General features: G+C 39.3%; 1 pseudogene; it reads right to left on the reverse strand.

The window, feature by feature from the left end:
- Positions 1 to 876: 876 nt before the first annotated feature.
- LOC116759133 lies at positions 877 to 24,731 on the reverse strand (annotated as a pseudogene).
- Between the last annotated feature and the right edge of the window lie 781 nt (positions 24,732 to 25,512).

The following is a 25,512-nucleotide window of genomic DNA, read 5'->3' on the forward strand; positions in this document are numbered from 1 at the left end:
TACTCAGAATATCCAAGCTTATTTTCGAGTGATCTTTGTTAGTTTGTGTCTTTCATGTTATCTCTCCACTTTATCCAAGTTGTTGAACTTATTGGTATAAACTTGTCTATCCTTATTATCCTTTTAATATCTTTAGAATCTGCAGTGATGTCATTTCTCTCCTTCCAAATGTTGATAATTTGTGTTATCTCACATTTTTCCCTTATAAGTCTGGCTAGAAGTTTATCAGTTTTTTTAAAGTTCTCAAGAAACCAGCTTTTGATATCACTGATATTCTCTATTACTTTTTTCCCGATTTTATTAACATGTACACTGACATTTATTATTTCCTTCCTTTGGTTCACTCTGTTCAACTTATTCCTCCTTTCTAGTTTTTTAAATTGGAAGCTGAGGTCTTTGATTTAAGACCTTTTCACTTTTCTAATATAGACAGTTAGTACTATAAATTTTCTTCTAAGTTCTGCTATAGAGGAAGCCCACAAATTATATTTTTTGGGGGGGAGGCCTTCAAGTTTTTATTGATCACAACTTATTTTTTTGCTCATCTGCAGAAAATAATTTTTGAATGCCTCCTAGTTAGCTGTCACTGCCCTAGACACTTTCATAGACCTTTCATCCTCATCCTCACAACAGCCCTGTGAGGTAGGAATTGGCCCCATTTTACAGAGTTCATAACCGGTAGGAGATTATTGCTTCAAATACTTCCATTTGCCACATGTTTTCATGGACTAGAGGTTCTTACTGAGTCATTTGGTCAGGAGCTCTCACTGGTCAGGGGTTCCTGTAGGTTGCTCTAAGATTCAAAGAATCAAACTACTAGAACTTTCCTGCAACAGGAGTGATGGGGTCAGTGGGATAAGAGTGAAGGAAGTAGAGTCAGTAGTCTCTCCCTTTGTAGCACCATTTGAGTTTGCTTTGGTCACTTGTGCACAGCGGGGGGAAGGGGAGGGGACAATGGGAGAGGAGGGAAAGTGATTTTAAGTTTTCTGGCTTCTTCAGGATGAGCTTCCTCACAAGCGCCGTAATCTGGGACCCGATCTCTTCCACCGACACGGTTGGGTCCCAAATGCCCTACCACCTTTCCAACTAGGGCCACTAGGTACTTACAGAAGTTCTCAGTGGGCTCCTTCCCAGAAGCCTGGGTCAGGTACTTGAAGGCAGGGTGGGCACCAGTGCCGGTGACTGCGATCTTGCTAAACATGGGGAAAGAGACACTGTAGGTGTGGCGGGCAAAGCTCTCCATCTCCTTCTGCTGTCAGGTGCCTGTTGGCCAAACTGGTTGCAGAGGAACGCAAGTACATTGAAGTGATGGGACCGCAGGTCCCGCTGTAGCTGCTGCAGGGCCTGGTAGTGCTGGTCTGTGAAGCCTCACTCGCTAGCCGTGTTCACCACTAGGGACACCGAGCCGCGGTGCTTCTCCAGCGGCACTGTCTTGCCCCGGATGCTGACCTTCTTGAAGTCCTGCTGCCGCTGTGCGCAGGCAGCAGCCGCCAGGAGCAGCCACACCGCAGCCAGGAGGTGTGCTCGCTCCCGAGCAGGTGGTGGGGCAAGGGCAAAGGCAGGGCGCGGCCCACAAATTTTTATATGTTGTATTTTTGTTTTAATCAGATCAAAGTTTCTAATTTCTTTTGATTTCTTGTGACCCATAGGTTATATCGAGGTATGTTATTTACTTTCCAAATATTTGGAGATTTTTCCCTAAATATTTCTATTATGGAATACTTATTTCCTGCTACTGTGGTCAGAAAACATACTTGTATGATTTGAATTTTTTGCATTTACTGAAATATTAGTATGACTTGGAATATGGTCTACCTTGGAAGTGTAATGTGTGCATGAAGCCAAGAATTTTGTATTCTGTTGCTGGGTATAATGTTCTATAAATGTGAATTATGCCAGTTGGTTAATAATGATGTTCAAATTTTCTGTATCCTTATTGATCTTTTCTCTATTTGTTCTATCAATTATTGAAAGATATTGAAATCTTCTACTGTTATGACTTTGTCTATTTCTCATTGTAGTTTTGTCAGTTTTCATTTCATGTAGTTTGAAGTTCTCTTATTATGTGTATAAATGTCTAGGATTATTATGTCCTTTTGACGAATTGACCTATTTATCATTAGGAAATGACCTTCTTTATATCTGATAGTATTCTTTGTTCTGAAATCTACTTTTTCTGATATTGATATAAAGATTTCAGCTTTCTTTTGATTGCTGTTAACATGGTGTATCTTTTACTATCCTCATACGTGTAATCTATTTGTGTCTTTATATTTGAAGTGAATTTCTTATGGGCAGCCTATTGTTGTGTCTTGTTTATTTATCCAACTGGAAAACCTCTGCCTATTAATTGGGGTGTTTAGACCATTTACATATTTTGTGTTTTTTCATATGGTTTGATTTAAATCTATCATTTTGCTTCTTGATTTCTATTTCTCCCACCAGTTCTTTATTCCCTTTTCCAAAATGTTCTGGCTTCTTTGGGATTAACTGAACACTTTTTGTGATTTAATTTTAATTCATTTGTTGGCTGAATGGCTGTAAATCTTTGTTCTGCTATCTTATGGATGCTTTAAAGATTGTAGTATACACCTTTAGCTCATTACACTCTCCCTTCAAATGATGTTATACCATTTAATCAATAGTATACTAACTTTAGAGTGTGCTTCCATTTCTTCTGTGCGAGCCTTTGAACTAACATGGACATAGATTTATTATAAACCCCATGATACATGGTTTCTACTTTTGTTTAAACAATTAGTATCTTTTTTAAATTTAATTTTATTTATTTTTTTATACAACAGGCTCTTATTAGTTATCTATTTTATACATATTAGTGTATATATATCAATCCCAATTTCCCAATTCATCCCACCACCACCACTCCCACCATTTTCCCCCCTTGGTGTCCATATGTTTGTTCTCTACATCTGTGTCTCTATTTCTGCCCTGCAAACTGGTTCATCTGTACCATTTTTCTAGATTCCACATATATGCATTAATATACGATATTAGTTTTTCTCTTTCTGACTTACTTCACTCTGTATGACAGTCTCTAGATCCATCCACGTCTCTACAAATGACCCAATTTCATTCCTTTTTATGGCTGAGTAATATTCCATTGTATATATGTACCACATCTTCTTTAACCATTCGTCTGTTGATGGGCTTTTAGGTTGCTTCCATGACCTGGCTATTGTAAATAGTGCTGCAGTGAACATTGGGGTGCATGTGTCTTTTTGAATTATGGTTTTCTCTGGGTATACGCCCAGTAGTGGGATTGCTGGGTCATAAATTCTATTTTTAGTTTTTTAAGGAACCTCCATACTGTTCTCCATAGTGGCTGTATCAATTTACATTCCCACCAACAGTGCAAGAGGGTTCCCTTCTCTCCACACCCTCTCCGGCATTTGTTGTTTGTAGATTTTCTGATGATGCCCATTCTAACTAGTGTGAGGGGATACCTCACTGTAGTTTTGATTTGCATTTCTCTAATAATTAGTGATGTTGAGCAGCTTTTCATGTGCTTCCTGGCCATCTGTATATCTTCCTTGGAGAAATGTCTATTTAGGTCTTCTGCCCATTTTTTGACTGGGTTGCTTGTTTTTTTTAATATTGAGCTGCATGAGCTGTTTGTGTATTTTGAAGATTAATTCTTTGTCCATTGATTCATTTGCAAATATTTTCTCCCTAAACAATTAGTATCTTTTAAAGAGCTTTACATAATAGTACAAAGCTCCTGCATGTTTTGCCCAGGTAGTTCTATATTTTCTGGTGCTCTTCATTCCTTGTGTGGATCGAATTTCCTTCTGGCATCATTTTGTTCAGCCTGAAGGTCATTCTTTAACATGTCTTGGAGTGCAGGTGTGTGATGAATTCTTTCAACCTCTGTATATCTGAAAGTCTCTAGTTTGCCTTTGTTCTTGAAAGATACGTTCTAAGTTTTTTCTTTCAGTGTAATAAAGATATTGCTCTACTATCTTTTCTCTTGCATTGTTTCTGGTGACAAATTTGATGTAGTCCTTATCTTTGTTCCTCTTACATAATGTGCCATTTTTTCTTTGACTGCTTTTAAGTTTTTTTGTTTGTTTCTCACAGGTTTTGAGCCATTTAATTACAATGTGACTTGAGGTAGTTTTTTTCATGCATATCATACCTCAGATTTACTGAGGTATGATATGCACTTATAATTTTCATCAAATTTGGAATGTTTTTAAGCATTATATCTTCAAAAATTATTCAGTCCCATCCTCCAACTCCTCTCCTTCTGTGACTCCAATTACATGTGTATTAGGCTGCTTAAAACTGCCCCACAGCTCACTGTTGCTTTTCCACTTCTTTTTTGATTCCCTTTGCTCTATGTATTTCATTTCTGATAGATTCTGTTGTCCTGTTTTCATTATATTAAATTTTCTTTTTGCCATTTATTCCATCTAGTGTTTTTATTTTAGTCTCTAGAATTTTTATTAAGGTCTTTAAATTTTTAAAATATCTTCCATGTCTCTACATACCTTTTTGAATACATGGACTACAGTTTAATTGTTTTAGTGTTCCTGTTTGATAATTCTAACGTATGTACTGGTTCTGGGTTGGTCCTACTCAATTGAATTACTTCTTATGAGTCATATTTTCTTCTTTGCATGTCTGATAATTTTTGATTGGCATTGTGAATTTCACCAGGCATTGTAAATTTTACTTTATTGGGTACAGTTTATGTCTATTTTTATAAATGTTATTGTGCTTTGTTCTGTGAGGTAAGTTACATTTCTTAAGAAATTGATTATTTCAGGTGTTACTTTTAAGATTTGTTAGGTACCAGAGCAGTGCTCATTTTTAAGCTAATCATTTTCTATTACTGAGGTAAAAAAAACTTGTGTGTACTCTACTACTGTCCCTCAGTTTTTGAGGGTTATTCAATTTGGGTGGTGGCAACAGGCACTATTCCCTGCCTTGTGTGAGCATTGGGCATTGTAACCCTTAATTATTTTGGGTGGTTCTTTCCCAAGCCTCATGTAGTTTCCTCAGTGCATGCATGGATCAGTACACAGGTGAATACTTACAGGGGTGACTTACAGATCTTCAGGTATTATGATATTCTTTCTGTGTGCAATTTCTCCTTTTGCTACTCTTTCCTGAGAACCCCAGATGCTTCTGTCTCTTTGGAGTATCAGTTCCATCTTCTCGGCTCAGGGAGTCTCCAATCTCCACCTGTTTTTTTCCTTCCTCCACTATGCTCTGGAAACTCTCTCATGAAAGTCATAGGGCTCGTCTGTTTCCCATCTCTTAGTGATCTCTGTCTTTTGTTGCCTGATGTCAGTGCCTTGCAAGTCATTGTCTCGTATATTTTCAGTTTTTTGTTGTTTCAGGTAGGAGGATAGATCTTGTCCCTGTTTCTCCATCTTGGGTGGAAGCAGAAGTCTATAACTTTTTAAAAAGGGAAAATATATTAACAATTTTCAACAACTGACTAGGGATCAATTTTGAAGCATCAACTGTTTTTAAGTCAGGTATTGGCTGTATAATCATCTCTTTCATTCAGAATTAGGAAAAAATAAGAAAACTAAGATAACTTTCACTGTATTGTGCAATAAGAATTGTTTATAATGAGACCTCAAGATACTTAAAATAAGCTGAAATATCTTTTTTTTATATAAATTAATTTAATTTATTTATTTACTTGTTTTTGCCTGCGTCAGGTCTTTGTTGCCATGCATGGGCTTTTCTCTAGTTGTGGCGAGCGGGGGCTACTCTTTGTTGTGGTGCGCAGGCTTCTCATTGCTGTGGCTTCTCTTGTTGGGGAGCAAGGGCTCTAGGTGCGTGGGCTTCAGTAGTTGTGACATGTGGCCTTCAGTAGTTGTGGCTCACGGGCTCCAGAGCGCAGGCTCAGTAGTTGTGGTGCACAGGCTTAGTTGCTCTGTGGCATGTGGGATCTTCACGGACTAGGGCTCGAACCCGTGTCCTCTTCATTGGCAGGTGGATTCTCAACTACTGCGCCATCAGGGAAGCCCTGAAGTATCTTTTGAGATATCAAAAACATGTTAGACTATTTTGGCAGAGTTTTACAGTTCCAAATTATCTTGCATTCTAATAAATAGCTCTTATGTATATGGTAACTCTCACGTAAAGAGAATACTTGTATCATTTTTCAGCTATTTAGGATAAAGTCCAGGACTGATTGTCCTAAAGGTCTTAATCATTTTATACTGTTTTCTAACAAGTTTATTTTCTCTTCCCTCTCTGCCTCTCCTGAGTGGTTTTTATTAGCATTGATGGTGAAAGTAAAGATCATAGTATTGAGTTTTAGATTTCCAGTTTCTTGCCTTTTTTCTTTCTTAGACATTTTTGCTAGAGTATATTTTTAATGTACTACTTCTTTCTAAATGTTTTTCTAAAATATTAATAAATTATACGCTACAATGTTAATATCAGTATGCAAAGAGATATTTTGTGTTTGGAAATGATAAGGTAGTTTATTTAATGGTATTCATTTTTACAAGATTTTATACATGCTTATATATATGTGTATATATATATTTTACACCTCTCTATAGGAAGAATCATTATGTTGCTAAGCAACAATGACTGAATACATACATACATACATACATAGAATCATGGTGGACATTAGTTTTTGCCTGTATTTTAGCTTTTGAAGGCAAGATAAAGTGTTTCCTGTTTAATAAAAGCAGCTTGTAGCAACAACATAAGTAAGTCAAGGAGAGATGCAGAGAAATTGGTAACATAAATATCTAAAACAACCAAATATACCGTTCAAAATATAAGACAAATGTTTATGTGGCCTTCTACATAAGTCAGTGATGAGCAATCCATAGCCACCCTGTGCAAAGAGACAGCCACTGATTGAATTTTAAGGTGAATATTTAGGCTACTGTCTCCGTGTTGCTACTTTGCAAATATGCTCATCGATTCACATTCATCACTAAACACGATGACAACGTTCTCACTGATGATCTTTCATTCTTTTGGAAGTAAATTGTAAAAAATGCATATTGTCTCCTTGTGGAGTGCTATAAGGGTATATTCATTTTGGATAAATGAAAAGAAATTAATCATCTCAACATTTTAATTTGTTTTGTAAGTTAGTGTTTATGCAAAAATAGTTGCCTACTATTGACACTTGTGATTTTACTTAATACCGCAGATACCACCTAATCATCTCAAACCTAACTGTGTACTGTACAATTTCATTTTTAAGTTCTGCAATTTCTGCCCTTGTAAACAATGTTAAGTCTAATCCATTCAGATGTTTGAGGATATGTCACTGCTAGCCACATTTTCCTTAAATGCTTTTTATTTTTAAAAAATTTTAAATGTTTTTTTATACAATTTTAAAGGTTACTTTCCATTTACAGTTATTATAAAATATTGGCTATATTCCCGTGTAGTATAATACATCCTTGAGCCTACCTTATACCCAGTAGTCACGCTTTTTAAATTCTTATGTCAGTAGTCCACCAAAGAAGTAGAAAAACTGCGTAGGCAGTGATGGCTTTTGTCATTCAATGCCGTTTTTGTCATTCAATTATAGCACCATATAGTAAGTTATATGTCAAGTCTAAACTTAATGAATTACAGAAGGACACTTACAAGATTTAAGAACAGTGTAGGAACTGCTCTATGGCTTAATTTAACCCTCTAGGTTGATTTTATTTGATTCCAAAAGTACTCTCAAGGGGCACTATTCTGAGTACCGTCAGCAACTCCAAAGAAACACAAGCCATGATTTCTATCCTCAAGGAGTTTATAGTCTATTTGATGAGATGAGACATGTCTAACTTACCACCATTTTTGAAAATTCAGATTTCAGTACAAATTCTTGATCAGGACTCTAGAAAACGTGTCAGATAAGATTTATGTCTTCTTTTCACCTTTACTACAGACAACACACACACACACACACACACACACACACACACACTTCTTGGATTTTTTCTGCAAAACAAAAACAACATGCAAGCAAACATCAAACACTTTTGCAGCAGTTTCATTTAGACAGTGAATAGCATGAGTGATAGATAAAGTCGAAGCTCTTGTAATTTTTGTGTGTTTTGAGAGGAAAAACTTTGGACTACTGGGAATATCAATGAACCACGATGATAGCTGGCAAATATCAAAGTCTTCTGAAGACTGATATAGAGGCTATTATGCAGTGGGTAAGATGTTTAGGAGAGAAAGTCAGTTCAAATGTTGACCTGTGCATCTTCCATGACCTTTGAGATCCAGGGAGAGAAATATCTTGGACGAAGTACATAGAAAAACAACACCTAACTTCAATATTGTAACTTTTAAGAAAAATCTTCTTTCTGTAGAAAAAAGAGAAATCTATGACAAAATTGCTAAGGTAGGCTACAAGCTTGGAATGTGGTTTTTTTTTTTGGCCTTGCTATGCAGCATGTGGGATCTTAGTTCCCTGACCAGGGATCAAACCTGTGCCCCCTGCAGTGGAAGCACAGAGTCCTAACCACTGGACTGCCAGGGAAGTCCCCAGAATATATTTTTGGGTCCAAGCTCTGGAACATATTTAGGATGATTAAGTGGTACTGCTTGACTTAAGGCACTACTAAAAGCTATGTTTTGTTCTTAGAGGTTGTTTGTTATCACATTAGGAGAAAAAACTCTTGAACTCTGGCTAGAGAGTGCTGCAGAATTGAGAAGTGGAAATGCTTGTTGGGAATGCTTGGGGAGCTTGAGTCATGTAGTTTTATGTTTTAAACATTGATAAGCCTTTTATCACCATATGTGAGAACTTCTGGCAATTGGACCCTAAAGTTGGAATCATGGAGAAAGATGAGCAGTTTCATGGCACATTGCTAACTATAGTTCAAAAGGAGGATGAAAATGACTGCAGATAACTATAGTCTGTAAATGATACTCCAGAAATTGGTGACTGTAACAGTGATTCTCAAACTGTGTTGCAGAGAACCTTAGGGCTCTGAGAAGGCATCTTAGGTGCTTCCTGGTTGTGATGGTTGGGGGTAGAAAGGGTTTCAGTCCCTCTGATTTTACTCTAATTAGGAGGCTATACCTTTATATGCTTTATATATGGGGATTCTGTGAAATCTTTCATTTCAAAAGAAGTTTTGACCTTTCCTGGAATAAATCTGAGAATTGTTCTTTCAGAATTAGAGCATCAGAATAAGCACTTGAGTTAATTCCTAATTAATAGAATTATTATGAACCGTGAAGCTCTTTTGTATCACCCAGTAGTGGCTGACACAAAAGAAGACAAGAAATCATTAGAATGTAGATAAGTAACTATATTTTGAATTGAAAAGTTAAAGGAAATTGCTCCATTGTTCTGTGAATTTAAGATAATTCTTGAATACCGGGTACATAATTTTTGAATCTCAGGATTGAACTTTACCAGTGTGTGAGGTAGACAAGGATAAGATCACCCTTATTTCCTGCTGGGTTTTACCAGTTTAAATGTGTATGTCAAAATGTTTCTGGGTCACCAGTTGGTCACTTTTTAGTTGCTCATATAAAACACTGTATGAACAGCCTGAAGATTCTTGGCCTGCTCAAAACACCTGACTGTGTTTGGGAATATACTGATGACAAAAAGAGGGAGACTAAATCCAGAGAAGACATCATGTGCCTGATATAATCTCACCTGAAGTCTGTTTAAATGGGATAGGTGTAGGGCTTCCCTGGTGGCGCAGTGGTTGAGAGTCCGCCTGCCAATGCAGGGGACATGGGTTCGTGCCCTGGTCCGGGAAGATCCCACGTGCCGCGGAGCGGCTGGGCCCGTGAGCCATGGCCGCTGAGCCTGTGCGTCCCGAGCCTGTGCTCCGCAAACGGGAGAGGCCACAACAGTGAGAGGCCCACATACCGCAAAAAAAAAAAAAAAAAAAAAAAATGGGATAGGTGTAAAACATAGTGTTACTCAATCACAGGCCATAGTGTAGGGCCACAGTCTGTAAAGGGCCAGTCCATGATGAAGTAAAAAGCTTGCATGGGAATGCAGATCAATTCACCAGATCCTTCATTGAGAAAGTCTTAATGTGGAAAAAAAAGGTCAGAGGAACTGGATGGTGTGCTTAGTGATGGCAACAGACTGAATGCTTATGTTCCCCCCAAATTCATATGTTGAAATCCTAACTCTCAAGGTGATGGCATTAGGAGGTGGGGCCTTTGGGGTGATGTCATGAGGGAAGAGCCCTCATGAGTAGAATTGGTGCTCTTATAAAAGAGACCCAAGAAAACTCCTTTGCCTCTTTAGTCATGTGACGTTACAGCAAGAAGACAACTGTCTAGAAGTGGGCTCTCACCAGGCACTCAATCTCCCACATCTTGATCTTTGACTTCCAACCTCTAGAATTGTGAGAAATAAATTTCTATTGTTTATAAGCTACCCAGTCTATGGTATTTTGCTGTAGCAGCTGTCAGGGAGGAAGAAATTTTCTTGTACCCTTCTAGGTTCTTTTGGCTGGCCTAAAAATTAAATGGGCATGAAACAGCTTCACAGGAGAAAAATCAAACAAATGTTTAATAATACATATACATGGGAGAGACCCAGGAAAGCTGAGTAACTCACCAAAATGGCTGAAACCTTCGCCTTAACATACCATCTTCAGCTACAGACAAAAGATGTTGAGGGTAGTAGTTTTGGGATCTCAAAGGGAGGAAGTCAACTGACCTAGAGAAGGAAAAGCAAATGTTTGGTAAACAGATGTTTGCTAGGCTATGCAGAGACAATGGGACACAGAGGAACTTTAACAGATTTTGCTAGGCTTCTTCCTGTCCACATAGCACAGCTCCTGTCCTGGAACAGGCCCTCTATCTGCACTCTTCAGGCAATTAGGAGGAAGATCCACGTTGATTCCTGAGTCTTTGGGGCTTTGATTGTTTTCAGCACAAAATAATTTGCATGCCAAAGAGACATTTTGGGGTGGGAAAATTTTGCTCCCCTTCATCCCTAAGTGGACTAAGACAGTGACATCGATGATTTACATTCTGACACAAGCTCCTTATTGCATTACATACTGATAACAAAACAGATCACATTCAGGAAGCTGGTCTACAGACTGCATTTTGAATAGTACTTATGTAAAAAATCCTTTAGAAACTATCTCTGACACGAGTTGTCCACAGATCTGGATATTAAGACTTCAACAATGGCCTTATCAGCAATATTGAAGAGGCAAGGGTTTCTTCTCTATAAATGCTATGAAGGTAGAAGCTCTAGGAGAAAAATCAGGTTACAGTGGTAGAGGTGATATATAATTCAATGAACATGCCTGGTTTGCGTCAGAGTCCACTTAGTTGTCAGGTACCTGCTGGCATAGGAGAGAGTGTGACAAAATGAAGAGGTTAAAGTGCTGGACATCACACACTGTATTTATGTTAAAGTTTTAGAGATTCAGAATTTAATTAGGGGACTAGGTAAAGGGGGACTGCATGGCATGACAGTTATGTGTGGGAGTGTGGGGCTGTACTGCTTGGGTTAGGAAACTAGTGACCACATTTCCCAGCTGTGAAAATTCAGATTAATATAACCCCACTAAGCTTCAGTTTTATTAACTATAAAACAGGAGCAATGATAATCATACCTACCTAATAGAGTAAGGATGAAATGAAATATTCATGTAGAGCACTCAGCATATGACACACTAAATACATGTTCACTATTGTAATTTTTTGTACCAAACTAAAGTATTTTCTATAGTACTTGACCAAACACTAAAATAAATCATAGATATTCTTAAGTATTATTAAATGAATAGGAAGAAAATGTATGCTGTGGGGGAAAGGATCACCCCAGACTTCAAAGTTTATATCATGGAAGGATATACATTTATTAAAGGTGATAAAATTCTGTACCTAGGTTTGGTGAGCTGAAGATGGCAGAGAAGCAAACCAATGTGTTTCAGACTCAGTGAATCCTGAAGATTTCCGGAAACAAATATAGGTTCTTCCTTTGAAATTTTCTGCTTGACCATGCAGGAGTCACCTGTAAGAATCACTTACAGGTCACTCATCTAAATCCACTCCTGGATGCTTTTCTAAAGGTTGCCATTTCAGGAAAATAGTCTATTTATTCATAATAACAATTTCTTCTGTATTGGAAGAGACTCTTACTTTAGATGCTAGTAAAACAGGACTCACTGAAAGAGACAAAGAGTATATAATGTCATGCAAGTCAAGAGGCTATACCACGGAAAAAGTATCCTTAAACATAAATCCCAGGACATCAGAGCCATGCTTAGTATCTCTTGGAGGACTCTTATTCAAGGGCCTAGCATGAGATGAATAATTGCTGAACCACTATAAAGGAAAATACCAACAATGTTAACTAACTTTTGCTTGTTTCCATTGGGAAGAGTCTAATTGGAACCAGCCTTAGGCAGATACAACAGGTGCACTAAGGTCCTGACTGCCACTCCTACACCCACAGAGAAAAATGGTGTCCTATTCCCACCATTCAGGTACTCCCGAGACTAGGTCTGGTGAAGAAGAACTAGTGCTCAAAGAGATCAGTTCTTGGAGAAAGTAGTTGAAAACCAGGGTGTCGGCAACATCAGAATGACACAGAAGCCTCACCTGGATCCAAGCCCTAATAACCATGTCCTAATGCTGGGAGAGGGGCAGACTGCTATAGACTGGAGAGGGCGTCATCACATATCACCATGTCTGTCTCACTACCTTTTTATTTTGACTTATCATGTGACCACCGTTCCTTCAGTTGTGTATTTTACACTGCTCACTCTAATAACTTTTCACTGTGGTCTTAACTAGTGCTGTTAAAAAGGCATCACTTTGAGAGAGGGTGCTCTCTGGAAGACTCACTTTCTCATTTTATTCCAGACTCTGCCTACATGTCACATCTTCGAGGACTTCCCCAGACACCCTCTTTAAATATGACACCTCCCACCTCCTTACTCGCTCTAGATCCTCTTCCAACTTTCTATTTCTTCTTAAAATTTTGTCAGTACCCTGTGTTATTTCTGGTCTATCTGTACAACTCAAGTCAGCTCCTAGAAAGTACCAGTTCTCCAAAACAAAGATTTATGGCTTCAAGATCCAGCGCTTTTAAATCTTTTGTGAACTATGTTTCTTCTTCAAATGTGTTTCTTTGGGCTTCCCTGGTGACGCAGTGGTTGATAATCCGCCTGCTAATGCAGGGGACACGGGTTCGAGCCCTGGTCTGGGAGGATCCCACATGCCACAACTACTGAGCCTGCACGTCTGGAGCCTGTGCTCCGCAACAAGAGAGGCCGCGATAGTGAGAGGCAGGCACACCGCGATGAAGAGTGGCCCCCGCTTGCCACAACTAGAGAAAGCCCTCGCACAGAAACGAAAACCCAACACAGCAAAAATAAATTAATTAATAAACTCCTACCCCCAGCATCTTCTTTTTAAAAAAAAATGTGTTTCTTCTGTGAACTGTGCCTCTTCCTCAGATATATCTCTATAATTATTCCTCTTACTACCTCCTTGTGGCAGATGTTTTGCTATACATGGGGTCAGAGGAGGCTTGGAAGGGAGACTGCGTGAGTTTCTATGTCAAGCTCCATAGCTGCTGCTAGTGTTTAAGGGTTTAAGGTTTCTACCACCATTTATAAAGAGCTGCTATATCCAGTTACATAATATTTAGAGGCACGTGTCTTCTAAATCCGGTTCTAGAGCTATTGACAGAGAAAAGGGTGTACAAGTGTTGAGCTGGGAGCTGGTTGCTTTCTTCAACTAAAATTGTCCAAATGGCACTTCCTGATGAGTCACGGAGAGTCTATGGATTCCCATGTCATTACCAAGGTTACTGAAGCTCTCTGCTCTCGGAGCACATTTTCAACAGGGCTGGTTCTATAAAGAAACAGACAAGGCAGCTATTTTGTTTAATGTGAGGGCCCTCAAAAGGCTAGCCTGAATACAAATTTTATTCATATTTCCTTGATTTAAAATTCCTACCATAGTCACCTTCTAGAGATACACATCTCCTAAATAAATAAAGATTTTTTTTTTCTCTAAACACTAGAGTTACAAATTACCTACCTGACACATTACAGGGGTTAGTCACCCGATCAATATTTCATCACATGTTTCTTTAATCAGGAGAGCTCAGGTATCTGACATGCAAATGAAGAGTGGCAGTTGGTTATGAGAATTAAATAAGATATTGTATGGAGAACACTCAGCACTTAGAAGATGCTGAAAAAATAGCAGCTTTCATTACAGAGAAAAAAACAGATTGAATAAATGATTATTATAAACCTAATAATAACCTCTTTATGATATTGTTCCTCAAATTCTATGTAATTGTTATGAGAACCAGAAACATTGCTGCCACGTGTGCTCTTGCAGACCCAAGATCTTTAAAAAGAAGCCCAGGTGGTTTTCTCTTTATCATTTCTAATTCTGAACTATTCACACCAAAATGTAAATGATTAATATCAAATCAGTCTTCAGTATGGAGAAGAGAACACCAAAATGCCAGGTAACTTATAGGAGGCAGGTGTGCAACAATAAAAGCAATGCTGATTTCTTCTTGCGTCAGTCTGACAGACTTTATGTCCCTTTCCTTTTGACTTAGCCTCATGTTCTTCAGTCACTGAGGGCCCTGTCCACTGACTCAGTAAACTCTAGATTTCCCGAATGCTAACGTTTCCTCAGATGCTTGCCAAATGAAGACTCCAATTTACTTCTAATGTCAGGAGACACTTTAATTTCCTCGTCACTATTACCATTTCTCCCTGTGCTACTTATTTTCTCAAGTGAAGGCACAGTAGAATAAGGAAAGCGAATGCTTGAACAATCTCTCCGATGATTTGTGAGATATCAATAGGGGATTTGATTTTCCTTTTGGCTTTTGCAGACTAGGGGCAACAACATTTATCCATAGGTTCTAACCTTTCTGGAACTATGACGTTGATGCCCAATGGGCTCCCCTTATGTAGACTTTGTGACCAAAAGTGTTAACAAACTTATGCCATTCATAACACTCTGATCAGAGAAGGAAAAACAGTCTCATTTCCTATGACAGACAAGATCCAATTTCCTCTGGAAAATCACCAAAGCAGATCTCCTTCATCAAACCTACTGGTTCGGGACTTCCCTGGTGGCACAGTAGTTAAGAATCTGCCTGCCAGTGCAGGGGATACGGGTTCGATCCCTGGTCTGGGAAGATCCCACATGCCACGGAGCAACTAAGCCCATGCGCCACAGCTACTGAGCCTGCGCTCTAGAGCCTGTGAGCCAGAACTACTGAAGCCTGCACACCTAGTGCCCATGCTCCACAACAAGAGAAGCCACTGCAATGAGAAGCCTGTGCACCGCAAGGAAGAGTAGCCTCTGCTCGCCACAACTAGAGAAAGCCCGTGCGCAGTAACAAAGACCCAACCCAGCCAAAAATAAATGAATAAATTAAATAAATTTTTTAAAAAGTCACTTGGAAAACAAACTTATAAGACATTTATAGAATCTGTTACATTTTTTATGATTTTTTCCCTTAATCTTTTATTATTGTCTAACCCATATCTCACTCAATAGAAATTTTGCTTAGAGGCGTGCCCACAAGGTAACTTGGTTTTCATTTCATTCATATTGTGTTGGCTTACATATTAAATAAATAATGAAAGTATTAAATACAAATGACGTAGAGAGTGGAACAAATCAACTGCTCCTTGGTAAGCATAGAGCTCACTGGCAGGGGGAGACGGGCACAGCGCACTGGAGAGATATTACATGTCAGGAGCTTTGAGCAGGCATGGACAACGGTCCATGTGCTTTCATGGGGAGTGGGAAGGGTGATGGTGAATTCAGCGCGCTGCTGCGTTTGTTCAGTAAAGATTGGCTAAAAGACCTTTACCCTATGTACAAAGTGCTTGGAGAGCGGAGTGGAGCTATTGAATATTTCTGCTTGGATTTGGTCTGAGATAGACACCACAGAGAACATGTCATTTGCCTCCAGATCTTAAACGAGTTCAACAGGTTAAAGAAAAAACTCAGTTGAGGAGTTGGCAAAAGGCAAGAGGGCTTTCACAGTGAGGAAACAGTATATGGAAACCAGAGAGGGAAGAACCATGGAAATACGTTTCAGCCACACTTTCTTAATGCCCACTTGGGAAATGTGGCCAAAGAATAGGGTGCCGGAAATGAAGTGAACAGATAGTATGATTTTAATCGCTATGCTCAGTTTTTCAATGAGTCTACACTATTCACCCCGGAACATCTAAGAGGCTCTCTGAGCATTCAGCTCGTTTTTACGTCACTTTGCTAAAATTTCTGAATAGATTCATGCGCTAAACCTCCTTACATTGATGAGAAAGGAGGGACGTCAAGAAGAACATCAATATGGGCCCCTTCCTAGCCCGTAGGACCCAGGGAGACTTCATCACTAGTAGACTGAGAAAATCAATGGGGCGTTTGTACCCAGGGAAAGTGCAAGCTTCCACCAGTCACCCTGCTGAGGAATCATGAGCACAGTAGAGGTGCTGCATAACACCTTGTAAAGTTAGAAGGTTGACCTTTACCCACCAAGCCTTCCTTTAGGGATCACTCATTACCTAACTCAAAGCTTACTCCTTTTCCAATATGGGTTAAAATGTCACCTATCCATGGACAGTGTTTCCTGAACTCTATCCCACTGCCCCTTAGTCTGATAACATTACTCATCCCTTTGCTTGCCCATGCATGTCTCTTAAACCTCTGTAAGAGCACTTATTTCATCCTGCCTTAAGCCAAGGGATGTTGGATGCATATCTGTATCTTAAGGAATTGTGTGAACTTCCTGGACACTGGATTTGTACTTTACAGCACCTTCCACAGTGTAGTCAGTAGTTTCACAGTAAGTACTTATTTGTTCAACTGAAGAAATGAAGATATGAATAAGATGTCTTGATAGCCTGGAAGAGAAGTACAGTTGCAGTTATGAAACATGCTCCTAGAAATGATGGCAAGAGTTGGGAAGAATAAAGAATTTGGGAGAGGTCTAGTGTTCAGGTACAAGGAGATTAGAGGTCTGGAAAATAGGATCTTTGAGAAAAGGTCAAAGGAACTGGGATGGTTTAGCATGGCAGTGATAAAATTTAGGGGAGTAATAAGAGGCTTTAATTATATACATTAAATAGCTAAGCAAAGGAAGATTCCCAGCTGCTGTCTTCTGGCTCTGCTGAGGATAAAACCAAGAGGAACACAATATAGTTTGTCTGATTTTCTTTCACATACTACTTAACATCAGGGTCTTTTCTTTGTCCACAATGTTTTTGTGTAACTGTAGAAACAAAGTAAGCAATGAGACTCTACTGGCCTAATCTACTCTAATAGGATTTTATTAGGCTTGTATGTGAACATACAGACTGGTCAATGTCCGGGCCATTGTCCATGTGCCTGAAATTCCTCTGAACACTAGTGCGTGTTGATATGGCCCTTCAAGACTCTCTCTGAGTGCCATTACCTGGCCTGTTTTATGTGCAGGGTCCCACCAGTCTCTCAAGGATATGTGCTGTATGTGTAAATGTGTCTAATAAGGCCATGAGGAGACTGGGCCTGGGGTGGAGGTACTCTGTCCTGATGATACTTTATGTTGGTGCTGATCTAGATGAGGAAAAGAGAAATCCAGTGGAGTATTGCATAATTACTCAGGATGTGATAAAAGAACCCTGAGAACTTTCTCTTCCTATCAGAATGAGAAGGAGAGTGGGGAAGCAGATGTGGTCACTCTTCCTTAGCTGTTCGGTCAGCCTGCACTGGTACCCGTAGAACTAGACGTTCCTGGACAAATCACTTAGACCATAATGTGAAAGTTGTTTTTCACATGAGTATTAATTCTGTCTTAAGAAGTGACAACTGCTGTTAAAACAGAGGGGGATCCAGGCTTATTTGTGTGGTTGCATGTTTGTGTGTGTGCGTGAGCTGCATATTTATTTATTGTTGTCAGAAGACAAAGCCTCATAGCTGCAAAAGAGACAGACTGACCGCAGAGCTAGCCAGTGCAGAAGGAACTCATTTGCATAAATACTTTTCCCTACCCTGGGGCAGATTTGCAGCTCATCACTAAGGAGCTGTAGTGCGAAGAATGAGGAGAGGGAGAGAGGATTATTTCTTTCACTTCCTCAGTAGGTTGACCTCACTTTTCCCTTGAATAAGTGAGTCTGTGGTGGTGCCAGCATTCATGCTTTTCCACAACCCAAGTCGTACAGAGAACCACAGCTATTTTCAGTAGAATCAGACCCCAGCTGAGTAGCATTTTTCCCTTTTACTCTTTTCCCAGAAGTGAAAAATACAAAACGATCTGGCACTAGACATTAAGAACAAATACACTTCTCCAATTCTTGTTTTCCTCTCACAAACGTATTAAGGATAATAACAATAACAACGCATTACTTCTCCCCTCACTTGAGACTCACTGAAGCACACCATTTACCATCGGCATGATTTACAGATCATTTTGGTTTCTTGGATGGCAATTAAAATGAACATTCTGGTAATTATTCCTTTTTAATGACAACGCTATCTTTTTTAGATGAGCATCTCAACAATAACCAAAAAACAAATCAAAACAAACAAACACACAAACCCTCCAAACACCCTGGACTGATTAAATTAAAAAACAAGATGAGCAGTGAGTCCTTCTTGATTCAATCTGAGTTTTCAAAATGACGAACAGTAGTCATGAATGTTTTACGATTCACTCGAATGAATATTTTATCAACTTTGAATGCATCCACAAATTTCTCTTTTATTTTTGCCTTTTAAAAATAGTAAAACTGAAACTGTCTTGCCAAGATTTAAAGGGATATTAGTTCTCTCCTCACATATTCTGTCTGGCCTTGTGAGAGTGGCCCATTGTGCCCAAAGACAACAGTTTCTTTGCAGTGCTGAATCTTAGACACTAAAGGCAGCCTCTCTTCAATGGGGTTACTACAGGGGAAAAAAGAACATTGCAGTGCATCATAGCAGGGACAATCTAATCCTCTTTGCTGGTACATCTGCTCTGGCAGTTTTGCTCTGCAAATCAAAAGGCATCCCATCAATTAAAGTTCCTCTTCCTTTCATTTTTATTCAGCTTGTGAAATGTGACCAGTATTCACCGAAAAAAAAAAAAGTTTCAGGCTGCTTTGGTCACAAATATCCACCCCAAGGGTGTGCACTTTGATTTGTTGTCTGGTTTCCGCTGACTGTTCTTCCTCATTTTTTTTTTTTTTTTTTTTTAAGAAGGAGCCCTTCTCCTTTGGCAGAGTGCAGTATATTCAGAGAGCTTTACAAAACAAAGCTTTCAGCTCTGAGTCAGCAACAAACTCATCTTTGTTCGCATGGTTCTATTAAGGAAAGAAGGCCAATTTTCTGCAGGTTTCTATGGCTGGCTTCACAAAGGCATCTCTCTGTGTGCAAGCACTCTGGCAGGAACAGCCGACTCTGAGATCATCGTTTTCCGTAATGACCAGCTGCAATGATCGGAGAAAGAAAATCATAAACTGGTTTATAGAGTGGTTTTTCCTAAGGAGCCTGAAACATAGATTCATTCACTGGGAGACACGAAATAAAGGCAGCTCATTGGTTGCATTCACATATACAGCCCAAGGCCTCCTCCACATTTTCCTTTATCTCCAAACACACTTTGATTGGATATTCACGTCATCTGTTTTGAGGAGGAAGTGAAGCTCATTTGCATTTCCCTGGGTTTCCCAGGAAATTCCCAGGAATTCTTGTCCTTCATTTGATGGTGTTTTCGCGTGTTTGGGATTACATTAAATTATAATCTCACAGTGTGTTTCCAGGTACTGAACTTTTGTCTACCCCTATAGCTAGAGCACTGTTAAGATCTCCAGTTGGCCCACAGGGAGATGGCTTAAGCGTTCTAGGACATATGGCAAACATTCAGAATAAACAAAATAGTCTTAGACTCCTGAAGCAAGGTTTTTCAAAAACATCAGCATAACCCTACTTATCATGAGGTTTAACAGGTAGAGTGTGCAGACATGCAGCTGTGTAGAGCAATCTATGCTAGTGCTGCTTCCGTAAAAGTGTTGTAGGATGGTTTTATACGTATTTGGATTTAAAAGAAAACTTCCAGATTAAAAAAATGTTAGTGGAGAATTCTGGTCTTAACAAAATGAAACTTCTTTTAACTGTAAGACTTAGAATCTTAAATATGCTAATGCACGTCGTCATTTTCTAAGAAAAATGCCTTCTCCCGACCCTAGTCCACACAGGAACATCTGCTTAAACTAGTACTTTAAAGATCTCACTTTGGGGGAAATGCTGACCAAATCCAATGGGATGATTAACAACCAAAGCCTTCCAAAACTTAGGCTATCCTGGATGAAGTTTGCAAGAGGAACTTCAGACATTTGTTTTATTTTTTTATTTTTTTATTATTTTAATTTTCATTTTTGGCTGCGTTGGATCTTCGTTGCTGCACAAGGGCTTTCTCTGGTTGTGGCGAGCGGGGGCTACTCTTCATTGCAGTGCACAGGCTTCTCATTGTGGTGGCTTCTCTTGTTGAGGAGCACGGGCTCTAGGCGCGAGGACTTCAGTAGTTGTGGCACGTGGGCTCAGTAGTTGTGGCTTGCGGGCTCTAGACAGCAGGCTCAGTAGTTGTGGCACACGGGCTTGGTTGCTCCGCGGCATGTGGGATCTTCCTGGACCAGGGCCGGAACCCGTGTCCCCTGCATTGGCAGGTGGAGTCTTAACCACTGCGCCACTAAGGAAGTCCCAGACATTTGTTTTAATATATCAAATATTTATAGTCAGATGTTATCTAAAACTAGCTATTCAGAAATCAATTACAGTGTGAAATGAGAGAGCACTATACCTTTTTTCCCTCCAAATGCTGCCTTTTTACAGGTAGAGCCTTAGGAGATGTCTATTGGTTGTGTGATTCTCACTTCCCAGGCTTTATGGCATAGAAAAAGAGCCATAATGAAATTCAAAAGAGAAGCCGGGGCTGCGTAAGTACATGGAAACCTAGCAGGTACCATATCATTCCTTCTCAATTCATGGCTACCAGTAAAAGACTCCAGAAAACATATTATTGCCATATTTAAGTATGATATATTTTTTGTCATTATATAAGAACTGCTACCAAAGACTTTCTTCATTCTTCTTTTTGTTTCAAACAAGAAACATTTATGGAGTGCTTACTTTGTACCAGGTACATTGTAAATTGGGCAGACATGATCCCTGCTTTCCTGGAACATACTAGCTAGAAAAGAGAAAGGAGAAACACCATGCTTTATAATTTCTAGACATGTGATGATTTGTTCATTTTTCAGAAAGGATTTCTGTGCATTTAGAACTGTGTGGGTAGGGCAAAACTTACTGATATTTTGAAAGAATAATGCTGAAATAATGTTGGATTCATCCTGAAATTTGCCTGACTCAGAGGGCTCATCCTCATAGGCATCAGACCTATACTTTGTTGTTGCAAACACCTTGCATTTAGCATGATGGTATTTTGGGCAGAAATTCATGACAGATAAGGATGTGTCTTCCGAATTACTTGCCCAGCCCTCCTGAGCAACTGTTGCTGTTTTTCAGTGACTGATGAGTCACAGTTCAGAGGAGATAGAATCAGAGTGTCAATCGTAAAAAACGAAGGTGAATTGCTACCTTGGAATCCCTGATACAAGTCTAAACTTATCTCAGGTTGGAAAATAAATCCTCAAGACACATATCTCAGTACTTGATACACTACAACACATAAAGGATTTTTCTGCACTCTTGAAGCAAGTTGGGACTTGGTTAAAGGGTGTTTTTCTTATGAAAGAAGGAAAGATAATGGCTGAACTATGGAACAAGACAGTGATAGAGAAGGTGTGATAAAATGTTTTTAAGACTTGCAAAAGTCATAATCTACATGAATTAAACATAGCCACCTCATAGGGAAACATATTACCTAATTGAGTAGTATAAATTTTAAGTCAAGGAAACGTGACTTAGAATGTATATAATCTTGGATTCTAGCTCCTGAGTATATGTACTTACTTCATCTTTTTCTATTGTTTCTTTTCTATTGTTTTAGTAAATAAATTTGTATAATTTCTACTGCAATTTTTCTCTTTGCTCTTTTTCTGTATATTTGTCTCTTTTTTTGAATCCAGATCAGTCTAGTCAATTTAAGTTTAGTTATTTATTCAAGAAGTATTTAACTGCCTACTATTGACTAAGCACTAAGGATTAAATGTTAAAAAAGAAAAGGATGCTTTTGTATGATGTCACTTGAAAAACCATTGTTTCCATATATAACTACATAAAACCATTATATATATATATATAAAATGATATATATTTTGTATGATGTATTATATCAGGTAGAAACTGTTTCTCCTCTTTAACTTTTATGCCTTTATTCCACCCACATACTATATATTAAGTGATAACAAGTACTTAAGGCATGCAAATGGCTTTTCCTCCCTCACTCACCACTCTCATTACATTTCTGCAGAAGCTGCCCTGTCAGTTGTTTGAAGGATTTTAAATGGATCAAAAATAAGCATCACTATAAAAATGTGAAATTCTTTCTATCATTGCCAGCAAATACTCTTTGAAATCAACTGAGTAGTACACCTTTTAATTACTGAAAGAGGAGACACTTATAAAATGTTAAAGCTTGCGGCAGTTTACTCATTCTGCTTACCTAAATTGACATTTGAGCAAATTGCAGATTCATTCGTTCATTCACTTCTGTGTTATGTGTGTGATATGTTTGTGTGTGAGAGAGGAAGAGAGAGTATCTAGTACTTGTCAAGAAGTGTCTAGAACCTGGGTGTACTGCAGTAAGTAAAACAGATAAAGGTGCCTGCCTTTATGGAGCTTCATTCTAACAGAGGGAAAGCTATTTGATAAAAGGCCAGGTAGTGCTATTTTAGAAAAGTGCTATGAAGAAAACTGAAGGAGTGTAAGGGCAGAGAGGACAATAGACAGGAAGCGTTTGATGTGGTGAAGGAGGATGGCCTCTCTGATGAGGCCACACTTGAGAAAAGACTTCAGTAAAGTCTGGGGCCAAGACTTTTAGCTATCTGGGGAAGAGCATTCCAGAAAGAAGGACCTATAAGGCAGAAGCATGGCAGTTGTGGTTGAGTAACAGAAAGGCAGCCCACAGGAGCAAGTGGAGGAGGGAGGGAGTGGTAGGAGATGCATTAACTAAACTAGGAGGCAGCTTGCACCTAGCACGGGACAAGGGGCAAAAGCAAATGGAGGCCCACTATGATTCAATGTCTGAAGATTTAAAAGTTACAAATCAAGCTAACATACTCTTAAATAAAATATGTTCTCTCTCCCTTCTTTAACCTTTATAACACCCAGGAGGCCAGTTTTAAATGTAAAATCCTTGGACTCATGATTGCAGGTTGGTGAATAAGCAGGGCCTCTGGTCCCTGGTCTGCCCCCTTCGCTTTCCACCTTCAGCTCCATTCTATATTGTGAGAGATTATACATATATATGGACATCCCAGACCATTCTGTCCAAGCTCCACATTCACCCCTGCCAACACCTGCCTCTTGGTTACCTCTTGGGTCTAGGGTGTGCACAGCTGCAGCAAAGCCTGTCCTTAGAGAGATGGATCATATGGAAGAATAGATTGCAGCCCTGGAAGCAGGCTTGCAGACCTCTGGGCAGGAAATTCTGGGCCTCTGGAGAACCAGGGCATGTTCTATAAGTGGGCTGTATACTCCAGTTGTGCATATTTCAGTGACTTGCAGACGCCTCATCTGGTGGCAGGTGAGTGGGGGCAACTGGTGGTGCAGCTGGGGAGAGGTGAAAACTGGGCCCTGAAAAGTACTTGCTCCAGCCTGGGTTCTAAGAAGGGTACCAGCTGGCTTTGTAGGCCTTGGTAGGGATTTGGCTCTTAATGTAACAAAGCTGGGAAGACACTGAAGTGTTTCAATTTGCATTTTCAAAGTCTCACTCTGCTTGCTGTGTGGAGAGTAGCTTGGAGTAGAATAAGAATGAAAGCTGGGAGCCCGGTTAAGAGGCTGTTGTAGAGTTTTAGACAAGAAATGGTCATTGCTATGGGTTCCTGATTAGTTACTGATAAACAAAATACCTCACACTCTTAAAAGCCCTTGGAGATTCTAGAAAACATTCTTCTTTGGGAGAAGAGCAAAAGTGAGGACTGAAAGCTTCTATACCCACACAGTTTACCATCTACATTAGCATGTCTTTATTATTCAGCTGTTTTCTCTAACACAATTTTACTATTACACTATTTTTTATCAACATGACTTTATTATTTCAGGAAACTCTTGCCCAAAAAGATAGAAATTGCAAATAAGTTTATTATTTGCTCCAGGAGCTACCAGACAAAAAAGTAGAATGCACATCAGACTGTTCAACTTTTCTGTAGGTAGCATCAGTCGACTCTTACTCTGTAAGACCTAAACCTTCCTCTAGAAAACCTCACCTTGCCATGTTCATCAAGTCTAATCTATTATATCACGATCCTCGCACAATCTCAATAAAGTTCTCTGCACTGGAAGACTGTCTTAAACAAGTCTCAGAATCTCATAAATCTCCCAACTTTGCCCTCCCTCCTCAGAAAGGCTGCCAAAGTAGTATTCTCCTTTATCTCATGAGGAATAGATTCAGCTTTGTCTCATCCATAGTTTAATTTGGTGATATTTGTAGTGAAGCTGTTACCGAGTCCAAGCTCGCTCTGCTTGCCGCACGACAGGCCGATGAATTGGAGACGAGGTGTTGAGGCAAGGAAGACGACTTTATTCGAAAAACCGGCAGACCGAGAAGATGGCGACCAGGGACTCTGAAAAACCATCTAATCAGGGTCGGGACGCCAGTTTCTTTTATAGAATCAGAGGCAGAGAGGCGGTGAGGAAGTAAAGTAAAAAGGCAGAATAGAGAGGGAGAGGCGGTGAGGAAGTAAAGTAAAAGGGCCATCGGTCTTGCAAAACATCTGGAATGAGCAGCCTCGGTGAGGGGATGTGTCAGTTTCGTCTTTCTTGCAGCCATCCACAGGAAGGTAGGGTCAGATTGTCCCTCTGTGAGCTGAACAGCAGAGGGGCAGGGTTCCCCGAGGCAGGCCATTATTTATGATTATAATAACAAAAGCAACGAAAAGCGAAGGTTAAAGTCAAAGAAACAGATCCCACGTGCAGTCCGATTTAGCTCTTCCCTGTTACAAAGCACCTTGGAGGCCCTTTGAGATCTGATCAAGATCTCACACTTCTGCAGCCCAAGACCATCTGGAAATAGAGCACTTCTCTGAAAGTCCTCGAGCTTTCAACTCAGGGATATTGCTTCGGGTCCAACCTCCTATTTCCTTTTCTTTTCCTTTGGCTCCCCCAATACTGACTTTATTTGCCTTCTAGGAGTAATAAGCCTTTTACAGGAACTCTTTGGTTATCTAATTAGATTTGTAAACCTCCTATTCTTGCTGGAAATCTGCCTTATTACTGTGATATTGTGATATGATATATAAGAAATATATATTTGGTTATTCAGATATATTGCTTGTCTTAATTTAATTTTTATTTTATATTAGAGCATAGTTGATTTACAATTCAGATGTATTTCTTATAGATATATTTGGTCTTTAT

Source organism: Phocoena sinus, chromosome 9 (assembly GCF_008692025.1).
Source record: "Phocoena sinus isolate mPhoSin1 chromosome 9, mPhoSin1.pri, whole genome shotgun sequence".
NCBI lineage: Eukaryota > Metazoa > Chordata > Mammalia > Artiodactyla > Phocoenidae > Phocoena > Phocoena sinus.